This window comes from Aotus nancymaae, unplaced genomic scaffold, assembly GCF_030222135.1.
Source record: "Aotus nancymaae isolate 86718 unplaced genomic scaffold, 86718_ANA_hifiasm-v0.15.2.pri h1tg000348l, whole genome shotgun sequence".
Classification (NCBI taxonomy): domain Eukaryota; kingdom Metazoa; phylum Chordata; class Mammalia; order Primates; family Aotidae; genus Aotus; species Aotus nancymaae.
The window spans coordinates 292,866-302,808 of record NW_026988763.1 but is presented as its reverse complement, the minus strand read 5'-3'; the positions used below and the strand labels follow the sequence as shown (position 1 = coordinate 302,808).

Below are 9,943 nucleotides of genomic sequence, written 5' to 3'. Positions count from 1 at the left end.
AACACAGCCCCGCCAGGTCGCCCGGGAAAAGGGGCGGGGACGTGAAGTCCGAGCAGCGCCTGCGGCGGGCAGGGGATGGCGAGGGGACTCGGCCCGGGCTGCCGAGGGGTCCCCGCCGCTCCGCCTCTTCCCGCCCCGCCCTCCTCAAGGGTCCCCCCTTCCCCCATCCTCTCCCCCCCCCCGTCCCCCCTCGCCCCGCCCGTCCCATCTGCGGGGCCGCAGCGCCTCCTGGTGTCGGGCCGGGTCCGGCGGGCGGGGCGGGTATAAAGTGGGCGGCCGCGGCCCCGTCCCTCCCTCCTGCTTCCTCGCGCCGCGCCCCGGGCCGTCCGGACCGGAGCCTCCTCGGGACCAGGTGAGCGCGTCCCGGAGCCCCCAGCCTGGAAGCCGCTGGGCCCGCGGCGGCGACCCCGAGTCTCGGGAAGGCGACGGCTGCGTCCCTCGGGCCCCGGGAAGGGGACTCCAGCCCCAGGGACGGCGCGCGAGGATTCGGGCTCCTCCCCGCCCTGGCGGCCCCGCGTCTCCGGGGTCCGAGCCCTCGGCCCGCGCCCCGGGCCACCTCCCCGCGGCCTCTTCTGGGGCGGAGCCCGCCTGGACGGGGTGGGGGCCCCTCTCCGCGCCCGAGCTCCGCGTTGGGACCCCCGCTCCCCGGAGGACCCCGGCACCGCGCGCCTCCCCAGGGCCTGCGTCCAGCTCCCGCCCGCGGGGAAGACGCCCGGCTGAGCGGGACCTCCGGGGGCGCAGGGCCTCTCCCGGGTTCGGAGGGAAGGGGCGGGGGCGGGGGCGGGGGCGGGGGAGCCTTGGGTGCCCGAGGGCGGGACGGGGAGGGCGGGGACGCGAACGCGGGTGGAGCCGACGCCCCATCGCTGCGCCCTCCCCGACGGGAGCCCCCAGGCCCAGGAGAGACCGCGGACGGGGGCGGCTCCACGGGGAGGCGGGACACGGGCTGACAGCGACCCCAGCCCCTACGCGGCCGCCCCCACCCGCCCCGGGCCCGGGTCTCCACTGCCGGCAGCCACGCGGATCGCTGCCTGTGAGCGGTTCCCTCCCTGGACGAGGACCCGCCCTGTGGGCTCCACACCCGGAGCGGAGGGGCCTGCGGCGCGCGCGTTTCCTTCTTCTTCCGGCTCGGGTGCCCCTCGCGCGTCCGCTCTGGAGATTATTTGAAGGGAGGCCGGGCCGGGCGCGGTGGCTCGCGCCTGTAATCCCAGCGATCTGGGAGCGCCGAGCCTGGAGCCGAGACCACGACGTTGCCAAAAAAAAAAAAAAAAAAAAGGGAGGAAAGAGACGCTTTGGTTTAAACGCGGCCCTGCGCCCTGACTTGCTGCCTCCCGCGGCCTCTCGCGCTACGCAAAGTCGGGGCCTGCTGCGGGCGCCCCTCAACGAGCAGGGGTCCCGGCCCTCGGGGCGCTCGCTGCGCGGGGCCGCCCGGGATGCGAACCCCAGCCCCGCCCAGCGGAGCAGCGCGGCCTGGGCCGTGGGAGTCCAGCTCTCTCCCACAGAGGCGCACCCGGAGGTGGCGGAACCCGCCTCCACGGCGGATGGGAGCACTGCTTCCTCTCCCGTTTCGTGGATGAGGATGACGCCTGGTTGCCGTTCGTTCCGCGCGTCTTCGGTTTTGTGCAGCTCAGGGTTATTTGGGCTATTTAATCACTGACCGCGTTAGTGTCAATTTCCCCAGGTTCCTAAAGGACGTTCTTGTCAAACGCAAGCCCATGGAGCGCCAGCTCCACCGCTCCTTCCCGCAGCCCCTGGCAGCCACCATGCCGCTCTCTGCTTCCACGAATTTGGCCACTCAGGTGACTCACAGGAGTGAAAAAGTACGAAATTCTCCTTTTGTCACTGGCTTAATGTCCTCCAGATCCGTCCATGCGGTAACGTATGTTATCACGTCCTTCATTTTTAACGCTGCATCATGTCCTACTGCACGGGGTACCTGTTGTTTATCCACATCCGTCTGTCCCTGCACACGCGGGTTGCCACCGTGAATGACGCCGCTGTGAAGACAGGCACACGATTCTTCCGGATCCTACTCTCGGTTCTTTCGAGTGTGTACCCGGAAGTGCAATTGCAGATCATTCGATTTTTTAGTATTTTTGAGGAATTGCCTCAGTTTCCCACAGTGGCTGCACATTTTGGTTTCCCACCAGCGGGGCACCCAGGTCCAGCTTCTCCATATCCGCACCAATAGGTGTCATTTTCTGGGTTTTTTTTTGTTTTATGTTAACCATCCCAGTGGGTGTGAGGTGGTACCTGATTGTGGTTTTGACGCATTTCCCTCGTGATTAGTGACACTGAGCATCTTGTCACGTGCTTATCAGCCATTTATATATCTCTTGGGAGAAATACCTGTTTAAGTCCTTGACCCATTTTTGAATCAGGTCGGTTGTTTTTATTGTTGTTGAATTTTAGGAGCTCTTTATATATTCTGGATATTAATCTCTTATTAGATACACAACTTACAGATATTTTCTCTCATTCTCTGGGTTGCCTTTTTACTCTGTTGATGGTGTCCTGTCACTAGATAGACGCAAAGAACGTTTTTAAATGTTGGTGTCACCCAGTTTATTTATTTTTTCTTTTGTTGCCTGTGCCCTTATCGTCATACCCAAGAAATCATCGCTCAAACCAACGTCATGAGGGTGTTGCCCATGTTTTCTTCGAAGGGTTTTAAAGTTTTAGGTCTTAAAACCTAAAGATCTGGGGCACGGATCCATTTTGAGTTAATTTTTATGTATGGTATTAGGTGAGGGTCTAACTTCATTCTTTTGCATGTGGACATCTAGTTTTCTCAACACCATTTGTTGAAAAGACTGTGTTTATTAATGGTCTTGGCAGCCTGCTCGAAAGTCGTATGTCCAAGGGTTTCTTTCTGGGCTATTTTATTCCGTTGGTCTGTATGTCTGTCTTGATGCCAGTGTCTCACTGTTGATGACTGCAGCTTTGTAGTAAGTTTTGAAATTAGGAGATGTGAGTCCTCCAGCTTTGTTGTTTTCTTTAAGGATTTTTGTTTGTTTGTTTGTCTGTTTTGGCTATTCGGGGTCCCTTAAGATTCCATATTTGGAATTTGGGTGATATTGACAAGTATTTCAATCCATGAACAAGGATGTCTTTTTTAACGTCTTCTTCAATTTCTTTCAGAAATATTTTGTAGTTTTCATCGTACAGTCTTTCACCTCCTAAGTCAATTTAAGTACTTTATTCTTTTTGATATTATAGTAAATAGAATTGTTTTCTTAATTTCCTTTGGATTGTTCATTGTTGGTGAACAGAAATACAACTGATTTTTATGTGTTGACTATGTATTGTGCTATTTTGCTGAATTTGTTTATTAGTTACAACAGTTTTAGTGGAATTCTTAGGGTTTTCTACATATGAGGTCAAATCATCAGTGAACAGAGACGATTTACTTCTTTCTTTCCAATTTGGATGCCTTTTCTTTCTTTTTCTTGCCCAATTGCTCTGGCTAGAACTTCCAGTACAGTGTTAACAGAAGCAGTGAAGCAGGCATCCTTTCTTTATTTCTGACCTTAGAGGAAAAGCTTTCAGTCCTTCACCACTGAGTATGATGTTCACTGTGACTTTTTCATATAATGTGGCTTTTATTATGTTGAGGTAGTTTCCTTCTGTTCCTAATTCGTTGTACGTTTTTGTCACGAAAAGCTACTGAATTTTGTCATATGCCTTCTCTGCATCAACTGCAATGACCACGTGAGAGGTTTTTTTTCCTCCTTCATTCTGTTAATGTGTGTTACATTGATTGATTTTTTGCATGTTGAACTATCCTTGCATTCCAGAAATAAATCCCACTTGGTCAATTCATTAATTGTATCAAACGATACTGAATTTAGTTTACTATTAATAGTATTTTCTTTAGGATTTTTGCATCAATTTTCATAAGGAATTGCAGTTTTCTTCTCTTGCAATATCTTTGTCTGGCTTTGGTATCAGAGTAATGGTGGCCTCACAAGAATGAGTTAAATAGTGTTCCCTTCTCTTCAAGTATTTTGAAAAAATTTGAGAGGGTTTGGTGTTAGTTCTTTATGTGTTTCATAGAATTCACCAGTGCAGCCATCAGGTCCAGAAGCTCTTTGTCAGGAGATTTTTGATTATTGATTCAATCTCCTTGCTAGTTATAAGTCTATTCAGATTTTCTATTTCTTCATGATTTTGTCTTGATAGGTTTTGTGTTTCTGGAAATTTTTCCATTTTATCTGTGTTATTCAAATTGTTGGCATGTAGTTGCTCGTAGTAGTCTTACAGTATTTTTTATTTCTGTGGAATTGGTAACAGTGTTGCCACTTTCACTTACAATTTTGGTAATTTGATTTTCTTCTTTTTTTCAGTCCATCTAGCTAAAGGCTGGTGGATTCTGTTGATCTTTTCAAAGAACCAACTTTTGTTGTATTTTATTTTCTCTATTATTTGTCTGTTCTCTGTTTTGTTTATCTCTGGTCTGATCTTTATTGTTGCCTTCTTTCTGCTAGCTTGGGGTTTCATTTGTTCTTCTTCTAGTTCCTTACATTGTAAAGTTAAGTTCCTGTTTGAGATCTTTCTTTTTCAGTGTAAGCATGTATAGTCAGGAGTTTCTCCCTTTGCACTGCTTTCATGTACCACAAGTTTTTAAATTTATGTTTTCATTACCATTCATCTCTAAGTATTTTATAATTTCCCTTGTGATTTCTTCTTTGATCCTTGGTTATTTAACAAGGTATTTAATTTGCACAAATTTGTGATTTTTAAAATGTTCTTGTTACTGATTTTCAACTTTACTCCCTTGTGGTCTGAAAAGATGTCTTGTATAACGTAGACCTTTCAAAATCTGTTGACACAGACTTTGTTGTTGCAACTGCCCCCATCATTGCAAGCCCTTCTCCCTCTGGTTGAAGTAACTTCCAGGAGATTGAAAGGGCTTGGCACCCTTTTTTCCCTTCATTTTTCTATTTTCTCCTTTTGAGAGGTAGACATTGAAGTCTAGCAGATTGAAAAGCAACCATATATTTGGAGAAAATTAAAAAGTCATTGTATTTGCTCAGGGGAAGTCACAGGCTCAGAAAAGACCTAAAAAGACCGTAAGTTTACACTTTATGTTGATCCCTAGCACAGAGACAGCCTACAACAGTCAAAATGATAAAAACAAGAAAAACTGGCAACATCTGGGGAGGAAAGAGATTCTGATTTCACAAAACATACAAAGAAACTTTCTTATTTCAAAGAAAAAAAAATAAACCCCAATAGAAATTGTCAGCGAAAAAGACTTGGTGGTAGATCTACTAGACAAAGGCTTTCAAAGAACTATCTTAAAGGTACTCAGATAACTAAGGGAAAATGTGGAGAAAGTCCAGAAGACAATGTAGGAACAAATGAAAATGTCAATAAAAAGCTAGAAAACTTAAATAGAAACCAAAAAGAAATTCTGGAGCTGAAAAGTACAATAACTGAAATTTAAAATTCACTAGAGAAATGCAAAGGCAGATTTCAGCAGGCAGAATAAAGAATCAGGGAACTTGAAGTAGGACAATGGAAATTATTGAGTCTGAAGAGTAGAAATAAAAAGATTGAAGAAAGGTGAACAGAGCCTAAGGGGCCTGTAGCACACCATCAAGCAAACCAGCATAAACATGGTAGGAGCCCCAGAAGAAGAGTGAGCAAAGGGAGCAGAGAGACTATTTAAAGAAATAATGGCTGAAAATTTCTGAAATATGATGAATGACATGAATATGACCATCTGAGAAGTTCAAAAAACTCCAATCAGGATGAACTTAAAGACCCACACTGAAACATTCTAATCAAATTGTCAAAACCCACAGACAAAGCTTTTGAAAACAGCAAGAGAGAATGACTCATCACATGTAAGGAATCCTCAATAAGACTTAGCAGATTTCTGATCAGAAACTTTGAAGGCCAGAAAGCAGTGGACCAATATATCCAAAGTGCTAAAAGAATAAAAACTGTCACCTGGGTGCAGTGGCTCATGCCTGTAATCCCAGCACTTTGGGAGGTCAAGGTGGCTGGATCATGAAGTCAGGAGTTCAAGACCTAGCCAGGCATGGTGGTGGGCACCTGTAATCCCAGCTACTTGGGAGGCTGAGGCAGGAGAATCCCTTGAACCTGGGGGACAGAGGGGCAGAGATCACGCCATTGCACTCCAGCCTGGGTGACAATGCAAGACTGTCTCAAAAGTAAATAAATAAATAAATAAAATAAATACTGTCTACCAAGAAGCCCATATCCAGCAAAACTGTCCTTTAAAAGTAAGGGACAAATTAAGACATTCTCAGATCAACAAAAGCTGAGAGGGTTAATCACCACTAGACCTGCCCTATGGGAAATGCCAAAGGGAGTCTTGGAGGTTGAAATAAAAGGATGATAGACAGTAACTCGAAGTTGTATGAAGAAATGAAGATCTCGGCCAGGAATAGTGGCTGACACCTGTAATCTCATCACTTTGGGAGTCCAAGGCAGGAGGATAACTTGAGCCCAGGAGTTCAAGACCAGCCTGAGCAACATAGGGAGACCCTGTCTCTACAAAATAAAAATAATTTTAAAAATTGGCCGAGCATGGTGGCGCATACCTGTGGTCCCAACTACTTCGGAGGCTGGGGGGGCAGAGTTGCTTGGGCCTGGCAGGTTGGAACTACAGTGCACTATCACCACACCACTGCACTCCAGCCTGGGCAACAGAGCAAGACTTGTCTCTAAGTAAGTAAATATCTCAGTAAAGGTAAATTATAGACAACTATAAAAGTTAGTATTGCTGTAACAATGGTGTGTAATGCTTTTTGTTTTCAACATAATTTAAGAGACTAATTATTTTAAAATAACATTAGTTTACAGTTTTAGCCACATAATGTATAAAGGTATTGTAGCAAGAGCGGCCATGAACAAAACCTCTCAAACACCGAACTGGGGAAGGAAGTGGCAGTTTATTCGGCTGGGAGCTGCAGCTGGCTAAAGCGTTAACAACCAAGCTCCCTGACAAAGAAAATCCTGGCCCTTTTAAAGGCTTACAATCTAAGAGGTACACATGTGGGAGGGTCGTGATCCGTTAGGCAAGCGTGGGAGACGTGACTAGGTAGGGGTCTGAGCAGTTGAGCAAGAACAATGCCTTCTGGGGAATATTCCTCCAAACCATGTCAGTGATCTATAGCTAAGATTGTGGTTAAGAGTAGGGGGTTTAATCTTTAACCTTTAGACTTGGCCAGTGGCACCACCCGGTCCTTCCACTGACCTCATCTGGCTGACTTTTAACTTTTACTTCCTCCTTTTCTCCAAGCACAGGCTCGGAGAAGGGGGTCTTCTTCCTCAGTATAATTTTGTGACATCAAAAACTAAAAGGGCTGGGGACAGAGCCATTCAAGGAGGAGAGTTTTATTATGCCATTGAAGCTAAACTGGTATTAATCCAATTTAGACTGATACAATTTTAGGATGTTAAATGCAATCCCCATGGTAACTACAAAGAAAATAACTAAGGAATAAATTTAAAAAGGAAATGAGAAAGGGATTAAAATGTTTCACCCCCCAAAAAAAATTAAACACAAAAGAAGACAGTAATACTGGAGGGGACCAAAAAAAAATCTATAAGGTATACAGAAAACAAATGCAAAATTAAAGAAGTCCCTCTTTATCAGTAATTACTTTAAATGTAAATGGATTAAACTCTCCAAACTCTCTCTGCAAAAAGACAGAGATTGGCAGAATGGATTTAGAAAGCCAAATTCAACTATATGCTCTCTACAAGAGATTCACCTTATATCCAAAAATATAAATAGGTTGACAGTGAAAGGATGGGCAATGATATGCTATGCAAACAGTAACCAAAAGAGAGCAAGAGTAGCTATGCTAACATCAGGAAAAACAGGCTTTCAATCAGAAAAGGTTACAAGAGGAAAAGGACATTATATATTAATAAAAGGCTCGATACAGCAAGATGTAATAATTATGAATAATTATGCACCTAATAACCATGTCTTACATTGGGAAGATTGTTGCTGGCTCTTAGTCGCTTCCAGCCTGCACGTGTTGCTTTTGTTGGAATGATGGTCATATGTGGGAGCTCAGTATCAAGAGTGCAGACTTGAGCCCACACTGCCAGACTTCAGACGTCAGCTATCAGCTGAGTGCCTTGGGCAAGTCACCTACACTAGGCCTTGGTTTCCTCAGCTGTTGGAGTGGGGATGACAATAGTACCTGTGTCCAAGGTCACAGGTCCAACGGTGAATGGTAAATGAAGGGATGTGGGACAGTATCTGGTACTAAATAATTATCGATTTTTCATTGACATTTTATACATTCTGTTTTCTTCAAAGACCCTTTGGTTCATGTTTTGCCCTCAGATACTTACTTTTCCTGAAATTTATTTGGGTGTACCATGTGAGGTAGGATTAACTTTATTTCCAGTCACAGGGTGAGCCCCCATCCCAGCCTGCTTCCACCATTCTGAGAGGCCACCGTGTCATAGCCGAAGTTCTCACATGTTGTTAAGTTCTCCTGTGTTGTTAGGTTCTCGTGTGTTGTTAAGCTCTCGTGCATTGTTAAGTTCCATGTGTTGTTAAGCTCTCGCGTGTTGTTAAGCTCTCGTGTGTTGTCAGGTTCTTGTGTGTTGTTAAGCTCTCGCGTGTTGTTAGGTTCTCGTGCATTGTTAAGCTCTCGTGTTATTAGGTTCTCGTGTGTTTTTAGGCTCTCGTGTGTTGTTAGGCTCTCATGCGTTGTTAGGTTCTCGTGCGTTGTTAAGCTCTCGTGCGTTGTTAAGCTCTCATGTGTTGTTAGGTTCTCGTGTGTTTTTAAGCTCTCGTGTGTTGTTAGGTTCTCGTGTGTTGTTAGGTTCTCGTGTACTGTTAGGTTCTCGTGTGTTGTTAGGTTCTCATGCGTTGTTAGGTTCTCGTGTATTGTTAGGTTCTCGTGTGTTGTTAGGTTCTCATGCGTTGTTAGGCTCTCATGTGTTGTTAGGTTCTCGTGTATTGTTAGGTTCTCGTGTGTTGTTAGGTTCTCGTGTGTTAAGCTTTCGTGCGTTGTTAAGTTCTCGTGTGTTGTTAAGTTCTCGTGCATTATTAGGTTCTCGTGTGTTGTTAAGCTCTCGTGTCTTGTTAGGTTCTCATGTGTTGTTAGGTTCTCGTGTGTTTTTAAGCTCTCGTGCATTGTTAAGCTCTCGTGCGTTGTTAGGTTCTCGTGTGTTGTTAAGCTCTCGTGCGTTAAGCTCTCGTGCGTTATTAGGTTCTCGTGTGTTGTTAGGTTCTCGTGTGTTGTTAAGCTCTCGTGCATTAAGCTCTCGTGCGTTATTAGGTTCTCGTGTGTTGTTAAGCTCTCGTGTGTTAAGCTCTCGTGCATTGTTAAGCTCTCGTGCGTTAAGCTCTCGTGCGTTATTAGGTTCTCGTGTGTTGTTAAGCTCTCGTGTGTTAAGCTCTCATGCGTTGTTAAGTTCTCATGCATTGTTAGGTTCTCGTGTGTTGTTAAGCTCTCGTGTGTTGTTAGGTTCTCGTGTGTTGTTAAGCTCTCGTGTGTTAAGCTCTCGTGCATTGTTAAGCTCTCGTGCGTTAAGCTCTCGTGCGTTATTAGGTTCTCGTGTGTTGTTAAGCTCTCGTGCGTTAAGCTCTCGTGCATTGTTAAGCTCTCGTGCGTTAAGCTCTCGTGCGTTATTAGGTTCTCGTGTGTTGTTAAGTTCTCGTGTGTTAAGCTCTCGTGCGTTGTTAAGTTCTCATGCATTGTTAGGTTCTCGTGTGTTGTTAAGCTCTCATGTGTTGTTAGGTTCTCGTGTGTTGTTAAGCTCTCGTGCGTTAAGCTCTCGTGCGTTATTAGGTTCTCGTGTGTTGTTAAGCTCTCGTGTGTTAAGCTCTCGTGCATTGTTAAGCTCTCGTGCGTTGCTAATTAGGTTCTCGTGTGTTTTTAAGCTCTCATGTGTTGTTATGCCCATTGTTGTGTGTACTATCGGCCTGTTCCGGCACCAA

General features: G+C 45.9%; 1 protein-coding gene across 1 annotated transcript in view; it reads left to right on the top strand.

The window, feature by feature from the left end:
• Positions 1–2,127: 2,127 nt before the first annotated feature.
• The window catches only part of LOC135273191 (collagen alpha-2(VI) chain-like), a 34,583-nt gene continuing 26,767 nt past the window's right edge, over positions 2,128–9,943 (top strand). Inside the window, exon 1 of the mRNA XM_064372107.1 lies at positions 2,128–2,188. The gene's annotated coding sequence lies outside the window, so the exon portion shown is untranslated. The remainder of the gene's footprint in view (positions 2,189–9,943) is intronic.